This window comes from Pinus tabuliformis, chromosome 4_1, assembly GCF_031772625.1.
Source record: "Pinus tabuliformis cultivar Carrire ecotype Pingquan chromosome 4_1, CPIR1, whole genome shotgun sequence".
Taxonomy (NCBI): Eukaryota; Viridiplantae; Streptophyta; class Pinopsida; order Pinales; family Pinaceae; genus Pinus; species Pinus tabuliformis.
Window position 1 is genome coordinate 581,742,065 of NC_142303.1, and position 13,589 is coordinate 581,755,653.

Genomic DNA, 13,589 nt, shown 5'->3' on the forward strand with positions numbered 1-13,589 from the left:
ATAAATAAAATATTTTAATTTGGAGGGATAATTAATATGAAATGTATTCAAAAATATATTAATAAAATAAAGCTCATTTTAATGTGGAAAACATATTCCATAGATAAAATATTTCAAGAAAAATATTTAAATGTGTATATATTATATATGATTCAAAAAACTTTATATTCATTATATAAAGCAATTGAAAAAAATATGTTTTTTTATGGCTAAAACATTTTAAGTAGTCTCATTGTGGCCCTCTTTTAAGAATATTTTTTGGTCATTTTGTTTGAAATCAAGAAAATATGTGTTAGAATTTAAAGTTTAAGCTATGTAGTTTACACAATACAAGTTCTCAAGAAATTTTTGAAGACATTGAACTCATTTTTTACATTCAAATATATAATTAGACAATGAAAAATTACAACCAGTTTGTGTTTGTGTGTGTATCAATAGATTTCCAGATCGTTTGTGTGCAAATATTTTAGTAAAAATTTTCACTGTAAGCTATAAGATTGTCTTGCTCACCCGAAAAAATCCTATATACTCTCTCTTCAAGATTGAAATATGTGTGTATATATATATATATATATATATATATATATATATATATATATATATATATATATATATATATATATATCTTACAAATTGCTTAGGTTTCTAAATCTGTTGTGTGAATTTTTTTTAGTCAAAATTTTCACTATGAAAGAGGTTTTTCTTGGAGCTACAAGACTGCCATGCTCCCTTGAAAAAATCCTAGATACTCTCTCTCCAAGATTGAAATATAATCTAAACCAAAAAAAATAATATAATGTTCGCCCAGTGGGCTAATTTTCCATGATTTGTCCAAAAAAAAGATTCGCCAATTTCCAATTTTATAAAAGACGATTCGCCCAAATTTTAGAATATAAAATTATTTTACCTTAAAAATCGCCAACATTATATAGAGACTATATATAAAATAATTATAAATTTGATTAATTTTACAAATATATCAATAAACATTTATAATTTTCATATTAGGGATTAGTGAGATTCGCCAATGTTTTAAACTTCAAGAAAATTTTCCATCCTTAAAATTTTCCTTGGTACATGTACACTAATTTGATCATGTGTGCACAACTTTGTTTCTAGTTCCAAGTACTGCAGTTAAGTTTCTAATTAAAGAATTGATTCTCATATCCCATAGATGAAAACATACATGCAAATAAAAAAATATTCTCATATCCCACGGATGAAAATTTACATGCAAATAAAAAATAACCGTGATCACTCTCAATGAGAATTTGAGGCATTGTACATATGAATTTTTATCTAAAATGCTCAAGAATCAATTGGAGAAAGAAAAATCTTCATGGATAGCCTAGTTTTCAAAACCTTGGGGTATAGAGGAACTATCTTTTGGAATTTCCCCTTACACAATTATATTTTATGTCTAAATTTTTGTTACATTAATTTTTATCAAAAAAATGATCGAAAATGATATATATTTGTTTTACCTCTAGTTTGGTGCATAAAAAGTGAGTTCTTATTTTAATAAAAAAAACGATTACAAGGTAAATGCGTATGATTAAGTAGACGAAGCACAATATATACCTCTAGTTTCGTGCATAACATTAGCAAACAAGAATAAAGTTCCATCCATAGTTCGTTATTCCCTAATGGTAACTATAACCAAAATATCGATTCACATAACATGTTCATTACAAGCTATAACGTTATGGATGTTTAATGACACACTCACATCCATAAATAAATATATATAATGATACTTAGTAAAAATTTTGTACCATTATATAAAATTCCATTTATAAGAATTACAGCGGAACATATAACATTGATTTCCCATTATGAATAAATAGTAAACCTATAGCAATATTCAACATTCACCATTCAAATACTAAAATACTCCAACCAAGTGCATTGTATTAATCAATTGAATAAACAAACTAAAGGAAAAACTTATCTATTTGAAAGTTGAAGGCCAACATTAACTTAGGTAAATAAATGTTCCACCCAACCATACACTATATTGCGCTTATTCTTTTTATACTAGACCACCCCAATTGAGGCTATGATACAACTAAGGAAATTTAGAAATTTTTTATGGAAATCATTTTATCTTAGGACAAAAAATTACCTATCGCATTGTCTCACCACTATTTTTTTCCTTGGAATAACACAACTATTTTGGTGACACACTGCTTTCCTTACATAGAAAAATGAAAAGACCTTCCTTATCTACTTAATATTCCCTCAAAAGTCTCTGAGCTCCCTGTATGTGTGTGCAGAGGGTCTAGATACTATCCATTAACTCCAACAAAATTTACTTAGTTCTTGGCCTTTTTCAAGTTTTAAAGGCTTCCTTGCTTGTCTGTTCAACCCACACTATGATTTCCTCCTTAGATTCTATCCATGTCTTCTCCATCACATAGCTTGATATCTTCCTTGGATCCCTTTCCAACCTTATTTTTGAATCTCTCTATGTTCCCCCTCTTTAGAATTCTCTTCTTTCCCAAGGAATTAACTTCTAACCATTTGAATCTCTTCCTTATATATTTTCATAATCTATACATATTTTTGTAGTTCTCATCACATGAATTCAAAATGGTCTTTATCATTCCTTGATCAGCCTCCTAGTATGAATCAATACCTCTAAAAATACTTTCATGGATGTTAGTATCAACTAATAAAGAATGAATTTACCTCTCTCTCAATTTCTTTCTCTCTTATAACCTACTTCTCTTCCATATGATTTTCCTTCTCTATTGTGTCTGGCCCCATGCATCTCTCTTCAATATTCTTTGCATGATTTCATAATGGTCACAAACCATTCATGTGAATGTGAAATTATAACACCCCCTCCTAGGTCTACCAAAAGTAACCATGCCAACCGAGGTAAACATGAGGAGAGATCCTACTACAATAAGATTTGACCTACTATGTCACCTTAAGGAAGTGGAATCGATGGAACATCACATATAGTCATCCAACATCATCAACAAAATCCTCAGGAGACAAGTCATCCACTTAGATAGCTTGTCCTTAGGTCCCACGGTTATTCTGTAGATCTTAGGCCATAGTTGCTATCATGCTATGGGCAAGGGAGTGACCAGCAACCAAAGTCGCTCTCACAGGCCTGCTTGCTAGTTACCTTCGGATTTAAGCCACTTTTCTAGCCCAAAATCCTAGCCTTTGTTGAGAACTTGTTGTAACTTCCAGAATTCATTAAAAACATGATAACAATATTGATCAATCAAAAATCACCCTTGGGAATAGGCTTGAGCATCCCCAACCGGGACTAACATTCTGTCAAACACTTGGCATCAATGCAACCTACAGGTCTAGGATATAAGACAGAGCATAAACGACTGAAACAACTTATGAAACATAACCATAAGGATTGCCTCCTTCTCCATTGAACTACTACATCATCAATTAGGTCTTGCATCCATCCAATTAACAGTTACAATTAAATATATGAAATAACCATGACATAAACCAATCATTCAACCATGCTTATAACTAGCATAAAACCATATGAATATCAGAGATATGATAGCCATTAAATCCACATATAAATCAGTGAAAAACTAAGAGAACTTAGATTTTATTAATCATAGGCAAATCCGACCAGGTTCAGGACTTCCACATACCACCCGACGATAGACATGGTTAAACCAAATCTCTCTTTTAGTCGGTCACCCCTGTGCCATATTCCAAGCATAAATGTGGGATCTCATAGAAAAACCAATCCAAGAACAACCAACGCAATCCAAAGGTTAAACCACCTCCACCCTTAGGATCTACGTCTATGCATGAGGTCCCCACTTGCCTATGAAAAAGACAAAGACATTTTCTGCATTTCCTAAGATTGAAAGCATATCTCCTTAATAGCCCTCTCCCTCTCCGGTCGAGTGACGGATACAATTCAAAATTGTTGCTCCTATCGCAACCAAACAGAACTTGCAATGCCATCCAGAATCCATCACTATCCTTGAGGAATTTTTCATCTCTTTGTCTCTCAAGCTTTACTGCAATCCAAACCCAGATCACTGGGCCCTAAACTGAGACTTCTCCCTCAGGCTTTACCATGTGTCCTGCCAAAACTGGTCAAGGGATTCCTAAGCCTTTGGGAATGAACCTTGAGACCACCTTCGCCCCGGATTCTGAAATTCATCCAACAATTCCAAAGATAAAAAACTGAAATAACATCCCAACATACCATAACATTCAGAAAAAGGCTAGGCTAGTCTAAAAGCCATTATCATAACCCAAAAAAACCATGCCATCGACAACAAGAGAACCATACGTCAACATGCAAAGTCATGCATGTCTAAACCAACTAGGAAATCACACATGAAAATGGTTACCTTCAAGTATTCCTGTTGAAGTTGTCTGATCTTGCTTTCCTTTCCTTGTTCCTTGCTTTCCTTTCCTTTCCTTTCCTTTCCTTTCCTTGCGTTTCCTTTCCTTTTCTCCAAACTAGAGTTCTCCATGAAAACTCCAAGTGACCAAGAGTGAGAGAGAGAGTGATAATAATGAGAGAGATCAAAACTTGAATTGACAAAAGGTTACATTGACAAAATCCATGAACTGGTCCTCAGAAGCCTTTTTATGAATGAGGCCTCTATTTTCTTCATTTTCCATTATTTTCCTTCAATTTCCTCCTCACACACAACCTGTGACCTTTCACCTTACTTTTTTCCTAATTTCCTTTATTTTCATAAATAAATGTGCCAAAATTCCTATTTTCCTTAGCCTTTGTCAATTTTCCTTAGCCAAAACACACATACAGTGATGCCCACTAGGATATGTTTGCCCAACATTCAGCTTGGAATAAGTGTCCCTTGCCCGTGGTCTTATTTTTCCTTTATTAACTTTTATTACATGAACTTTTGACCAAGGTTGTTATAGAATCCTCCCCCTTGGGGAACACCGCCCTTGGTGTTAAACCACACCAAGACCTCACCAAACTCGCTAAAAGAAAACATACTACCCATGGAGCTTTATAAATTAACTCGTTGCAGTATTTACAATGAAGAACCTGCTCAGAAGAAAAACATCATGACAACATGACAAGATAATAACCATTCCGCTTATTGGAGCTTTATAACTTAGTTCATGGCGGTATTTACATCCATATAAATATACATATACAAATATCAAGACATTAGCAAAACATATGCCGAACATAAACCCACATCAAACCAAAAATTCTTAGCCTCAACCGAAAAACAATGAAGGATATAGGGCCCGCATCTAATCGGTCATCTCCCATGTAGCTTCGTCAGGCCCAAAGTAATTCCATTATGCTTTAAATTGCTCTATGGCTCTGTTCCTGAGCATGAGATGTTTCTACTGCAATATGCACTAAGGCTCCAGTTGGAACTTTCCTTCTAGCTCCACTTGCAATTAGACCAATCAATAACATGATCAACATCCTTTATATACTTCTTAAGCAATGAAATATGTAAAACATCATGGACTCTCATTGTTGGAGGTAGTGCAAGTCGATATGCCAATGGTCCAATCCTCTCAAGGATCTCAAAAGGCCCACAATATCGTGGTGCCAACTTGGCACATGAACCAATCCTTAAAGATATTTTCTTGGGCTTGATGCAAAAATACACATGCTCCCCAACCTGAAACTCTTTAAACACCCCGTGTTGATTTTAATAACTCTTCTATCTATCTTGTGTTGCCTTTCGATTCTTATTTATAACCTGCATTTCTTGCTCCATGTCTGCCAACATGTCTAGCCAAATAAGTACCCTATTCACTAGATCACTCCAGTCGATGGGAGTATTACAACTTCATCCATACAATGCCTCAAAAGGACTCATCCTTAATGATTCTTGATAACCATTATTGAATGAAAACTCCACCAATGGAAGATACTCCTCCCATTTACTCTGTTGGTGGATCACGCACATCCTCAACATATCCTCTAAGATCATATTGACCCTCTTTGTCTGACCATTTTTCCATGGGTGATAAGTTGTACTGAAGGCAAACTCTATACCCAATCCTCCAAATAGATCCTTCCAAAACTTGGAAGTGAAATTTGCATCCTTGTCTGACACAATCTTCTTTGGAACACCATGTAGTCCCACTATCTCTCTGATGAACACCTGTGTTACCTCACTTGTTGAATATGTAGTATTCACTAGAATGAAGTGAGCTACCTTGCTCAACTTGTCAACCACGACCATAATAGAATAATGTTTCCTCACTGTCCTCGAAAGACCTGTGATGAAATCCATCAAAATGAGCCCCTGTTTTCATTCTGGAATTGCAATAGGTTGTAGTAGACCACCTAGATTCTTTCATTCCGCCTTTACTTTCTATCAGTCTAAACATCTAGCCATGAACTCAGTCACTTCCTTCTTCAGATTTAACCAATAGTAAAACTTCTTCACCGTCATCAATGTCTTCTGATATCCTGGATAACCCGAATATGGCTTCACATGAAACTCCATCAATATAATCTTATTGAGCTCACTACAATTTGGTACATAGATCCTATCTCGAAACCTCACCAAGCCATATGCCATGAGATGATAGTCCACATCCTGATCACCTATACCTGTACCTTTACCTATTCCTGTAATATGCTATAACTTGTGCATAATCTCCATGTATTTTTCATCCCGTTGTCCTACCTACAAGATCATATCCTATAACTCTGTTCCATAGGAGCTTATAGCTACTATATGATTTACCTATACCTTCCTGCTAAGAGAATCTGCAACCTAGTTCTCCTTCCCTTTGATTTATTTGATATCAAAGTCAAACTCACTAAGGGTAGTCAACCATCTAGCTTGCCTAACATTTAGATTCAGCTGGTAGAACAAATACCTCAACCCACTGTGATCGCTCATTAATGTAAACCTCCTGCCCAAAAGATAATGTCTCCACATCTTCAATGCATGTATAATTGCTGCTAGCTCAAGATCATGCGTTGGATAGTTCTGCTCATGCTCATTTAGTTTCTGTGACTCATAGCACACTACATGTCCTTCTTGCATGAGAGCTCCACCAAGTCCCCTCTTTCAAGAATCTGTACACACTACAAATTTTATGTTTGGATCCACAATATTTAGCACTGGTGCATGTGTCAACAACTGCTTGAGCTACTCAAAACTATCTTCACATTCCGCCATCCATTCAAACTTTTTAACTTTCTGCTGCAATGATGTGATAGGATATGCAATGCATGAGAAGTTCTTGATGAACCTCCTGTAGTAACCTACCAATCCCATGAATGATATCACCTCATCTACATTCTTAGGAGCTACCCATTCCATGATGGCCCTTATCTTTTCTGGATCTACTGTTATGCCTTCCTTGGATACAACATGTCCCAAGTAGTGTACCTCAGTTTGAAATAAGCTGCACTTGCTAAGCTTAGCATAAAATTGATGCTCTCTTAGCAATCTCAACATTGCTACTAAATGTTCGACATGGTCTTCCTCATTCTTATAATATATTGATATGTCATCAATGAATATAATAACAAACTTGTCCAAATAAGGACACAACACATTATTCATCAAACACCCGAATGTAGCTAGAGCATTAGTCCAACCAAATGGAACAACAACAAACTCATAATTCCCATACTTGGTCCTGAATGAAGTCTTGAAGATATCCTCTCCCTTGATGCGTACCTGATGGTATCCCAATCTCAAGTTGATCTTAGAGAAAACTGTTGCTCCCTTTAGTTGATCAAACAAATCATCGATCCTCGGCAAAGGGTTCATGTTCTTAATCGTTACTTTGTTTAGTTTCCTGTATTCAATGCACAATCGAGGAGTACCATCTTTCTTCTTTACGAACAACACGGGTGTACCCCAAGGTGATACACTAGGTCTAATGCATCCTTTGTCTAAGATTTCCATTAGCTACAACTTTAACTTTACCAACCCATTTGTGCTCATCCTGTAAGGTGCTTTCGATGTTGGAGCTTCCCCTGGCACTAACTCAATAGAAAATTCTACCTCCCTGTGAGGTGGAAACTCTTAAATGTCCTCAAGAAATACATCCCAAAACTGCTACAATACTGGGTACCTACTCAACACATCAACATCCTCAACCTCCTTAACCTTGTCACTGGAAATGTGTACTGCAAACATCACACAACATTTTCTGCAACTACTCTTAGCCTGCATAGCGGTAACCATCCTCACTGATGTAGGCTTCTTCTTTACCTGCAAGGTCCTCTTTTCCCCACTATCATCCACACACTTAATGGCCTTGTCGAAGCAATCCACTTTAGTTCTGTAAAGGTATAACCAATCCATACCCAAAATCATACTATACGGTCTTAGTGGAAATACATTCAAATGTGCTGCTGTAGGCATACCATTTAACTCAAATTCACAAGCTCTTACCCAATGGTGAACTCGCTTCTTTGTACCTGTAGCCAACTGTACCAACCACATTCTGCACGCACTTCTTTTATTAAACCACACTTATCCACCAGATCAGGATTAATATAACTATAGTTAGATCCAGGATCAATCAAAATAGAAGCAACTTGATCACGAAGCTTACTATCCATCTCAATGATCGATGCCTGATGATCTTCTTTCCTATTGTCCATAGCTGAATAAATCCAAGGAATGTTATGACCAACATCACCAATTGTATGCACCTCCTGAGAAATGTAGATCTATGTCCTACCACCACTCTGATACTGTAGACAATCCCTCTTACGATGATCCTTACCACATATCCAACACTACAATGGTTCCCAACCACCACCTTTAGAGTGCTTCTCTCCATGTCCCTTCTCAGCTATATTGATTCTCTTGTAAGGAACTGCATTATCTTTCTCACTTGCATCTTGAGGTGTTCCTCGCTTTGGTGTCCATTTTCCTTTAGCTTTGTCAATTCTCTTCAATTCATGTTTCAGCTCAAATCTGTGCCTCGACTCCTCATAATAATGCTTCAACTTTCGGATGGCCTCATCCAATGATTTAGGCTCATCGAAATCAATCTAGTCTCTGTATGAAACTTGCAATCCACTAATGAATCTCTTAACCTTCGTCCTCTCCTCTTCGAGGTAAGGCACATATCTCAATAACTCCAAAAATCTTCTAGTATACTCCTCATCTGTCATAGAACCCATCCACAACTCATAAAACTCCTTAGCTCCATCATCATAATACCTCTAAGATAATTACTTCTTCTTGAAGATCCTTTCAAAATCATCCTCATGTATGTCCTTGACATTCTTCACATCTTCCCACCAAATATCCGCTTTACCTTTGAGACTGAAAAGGACTATCCTTGCTTTCATGTTTTTTTAGTAATCATGCAATCTAACAAATTTCCTCATGCCAAGCAACCAATCCTCCACATCTTGTAATTTCTTCATCTCTCCATCAAAGGTAGGTGGCTTTTCCTTCTTGAACTCATTCGCCAAGTATCCCCTATTATTCCTCCTGTATGGATGATAATGATGATGACCATGATGTCTATGAAAACCAGAATTAGATTAATACATGTGTCTGTCACCCCTCCTATCTGGAATGTCCAACATCCTGCCATATTTGATAGTGTCATATATATCTGACCTATGTCTACTATGAGACCTTCTGCCATATGCTCCATTAGTTATGTCCTCATGTCCATGGCTAATCCGAAGAGGTTCATGTAGCTGCAAATCTGAAAAACTCTAAAGTAATATCTCATTCACCTCTGCTTGTTTCTCTTGTGTCTTCATAATTTTTTCATTGTCTGCTTTGAAAATCCTTATTTCTTCCTTCAGGCTTCTCAATGTGTCTGCCAATTCAGAAGAGTGCCCTACACCAAGCCGCTCATTTGATGCATAAGTATATTCTATGTAGTATACCACCTTGCTAGCCATCTTATCTCTTTCCTACAAGGCATACTATGTTAGCTAAACCAAATCACCATAAATCAACGTACCTTAGCATAAATCAAGGAGGATAACTTGTCTGTAAGATCATCAAATCAGTGTGATGCATGTAGAACATAACCATATTAACATATAGACATATATCAATAAGTGTATCAATGCATAACCATCATACTAACTAGGGTCCAGTCATCAATGCAAGGCCATATCAACAATGCATGCTATGACCTCATGCATGATAAAACCATTACTCTAGTATACACATTGCCTCATGCAACTATCAACCTACATAAGCAATGCCTAATCAACTACACATACACATAACTGCATGTAGTCGAGCATAAGAGATCAATTCTTGTAATCAACCTATAAGACGGTTGCATGCAATCAAATAACCAAGAATGCAACCCAACATGAAAGGATGTAATCAAGTTTCATATAATTGTATAACCAGTCATATACTCATGATGATACATTCCATAAAATCGACATCAAGTTCCTCATGATAACCTTACTACTACCATGATCAATATGATGCAATGAAACAAGCACATGGAACACAAGTGTAAGATCCACACATGCAACTAACATGCATGCATTAACAACACATTCATCCATATATGTAACACCAGATATGACCCAAAGAGAACAAAACCATGCTTTGATACCAATTTATAACACCACCTCCCAGGTCTACCCAAAGTAACCATGCCAACTGGGGTAAACATCAAGAGAGATGCTACTACAATTAGATTTGACCTCCTATGTCACCTTAAGGAAGTGGAATTGATGGAACATCACATACAATGATCCAATGTCATCAACAGAACCCTCAGGAGACAAGTCATCCACTCAGACAACATGTCCCTGGGTCCCACAACTATTTTGCATCTCTTAGGCCATAGTTGCTCTCATGCTATGGGAAAAGGAGTGACCAACGACCCAAATTTTCTCTCACAGGCCTACCTACCAACGACTATGGAACAAAATTGCCAGTTTTGTGCCAGCGACCCTGAGATTTAAGCCACTTTCCTAGCCCAAAATCCTGGCCTCTGCCCAGAACTTGTTGTAACTTCCAAAATTCATTAAAAACACGATAACAATGCTGATAAATAAAAAATTACCCTCAAGACTAGGCCTGAGAATCCCCAATCAAGACTAACATTATGTCAAACACTTGGCATCAATGCAACCTACAGTTCTAGGATACAAGACATAGCATAAACGACTGAAACAACTTATGAAACATAACTACAATGATCACCTCCTTCTCCATTGAACTACTACATCATCAATTAGGTCTTTCATCCATCCATTTAATAGTTACAAGTAAATATATGAAATAACCATGACATAAACATGTCATTCAACCATGCTTATAACCAGAATAAAACAATATAAATATCAGAGATATGATAGCCATTAAATCCACATATAAATCATTGAAAAAATAAGATAACTTAGCTTTTATTAATCATAGAAAAATTCTACCAAGTTTGGGACTTCCACGTACCACCTGACCATAGACATGGTTGAATCAAAACTCTCTTTCAGCTAGTCACCACCGTGCCATATTCCAAGCACAAATGTGGGATCTCATAGAACAAACAATCCATGAGCAACCAAGGGAATCCAGAGGTTAAACCACCTCCACCCTCACCAAACAGTGATCGCACCAAAACTGATGCTCTGATCACAACTGAACATAACTTGGAATGCCATCCAAAATCCATCAGTATCCTTGGGGAGTTTTCTGTTTCCTTGTCTCTCAAGCTTTACCGCAATCCAAACCTGGATCACTAGGCCCTAAATCGAGACTTCTCCCTTAGTCTTTACTGTGTATCCCACCAAAACTGGTCAAGGGATTCCTAGGCCTTTGGGAATGAACCTTGAGACCGCCTCTTCCCTGGATTCTGAAATCCATCCAACAATTCCAAAGCTCAAAAATTGAAATAACATTCCAACATACCATTGCATTCAGAAAATGGCTAGCCTACGTTGAAAACTATTGTCATAACCCGAAAAAACCATGCCACCAACAACAAGAGAACCATACAGCAACATGCAAAGCCATGCATGTCCAAACCAACTAGGAAATCACACATGCAAAAGGTTACCTGCAAGTATTCCTATTGAAGTTGCTTGATCTTGCTTTCCTTTCCTTGTTCCTTGCTTCCCTTTCCTTGCCTTTCCTTTCCTTTGCTCCAAACTAGAGTGCTCCAAGAAAGTTCCAAGTGACCAAGAGTGAGAGAGAGAGATAATAATGAGAGAGCTCCAAACTTGAACTAACAAAATATTACACTGACAAAAGCCATGAACTGGTCCTCAGAAGTCATTTTATGAATGAGGCCTCAATTTTCTTCATTTTCCATTATTTTCCTTCAATTTCCTCCTCACATGCAACCTCTGACCTTTCACCTTAATTTTCTCCTATTTTCCTTTATTTTCATAAATAAATGTGTGAAAAATCCTTTTTTCCTTCTAATACCTTTTCCTTTCCTTAGCCAAAACACACATCCAGTGATGCCCACTAGGATATCATTTCCCAACATCTAGCTTGGAATAAGTGTCCCTTACCCATGGTCTTATTTTTCCTTTATTAGCTTTTATTACATGATCTTTTCACCAGGGCTATTACGGAAATGCCTCCACCATTCACCCTAGAACCAAAATTAATTATGTCATTTAGGTGATCATTGTATTCTACTATGTTGATTGTCTTAGTCTAATAATTAACAATAATGAATCATTCCTTCTTCCCTACAACTATTCACATGCATGCCTCTAAGACTACATGAATCATTGCCTCTCTACAATCAATTTACTACATCCAATTGTGATTTTGTTCCTTCCCCATCAACCACCTGTGTGGGGGGTATAATGATGAATGAATGAATAAGAAAATCACCTTGTCCCCAACACCCCACGAGACCTCATTTTCCCCCTTATTGTGGGGACATGATTTTTTTCAAAGAAAATGTCAGAAAATCTACGTTTTACCACTCCTCTCATAATTCCCATGATGAAGGTACTTATCGCCTTGATTTAGTAATTGTGGAAGGTGTACATCTTCACAACCGCCACATGTGTTCCATGATTGGTAGTTAAGGTTTCTATGATTTTTGTAATGAGCATGGTGATGAAGGAAACAAGGTAAAGTTTGGAAAAATGGAAAACTAAGGATTATTCGGAATGTAGAACCCACTAGTAACCTCTCACCTTTCCATCTCTTGCTATCATAACCCATTTTTTATGTGCTCCTATCTCAGGTAGATCTATTATTTTATTAAATTCAAGAAATATAATACTTACATTATTCAATGTACCATAAAATTCTTCCTCGTGGTGTAAATAAAGCATGGTAATTAAAATATACATGCTAAACAAAATTGAACATTTAATCATAATTAAGTATAGTTAGTAAATGGGATTCAATACTAGGACATTCTATCATATCCCCCTTCAAATAACACAATCATAAATATTCTCTTCTCATTAACAACACTTCTTTTCCTCATTCTTTAGTTGTATTTGCAGTGCCATCCTATTCACTATCTTGGTATACCACAATACTTCAACATTCCAACATATGCCTACATTAGTAATCCAGTAAGCATACATATTATAGAAATTATAAATAAACACTTATCTTATGCACAATATTTCTCAATTCCATGATGTAAGCATCTATTCAAATATACGTATGTATTTTTTA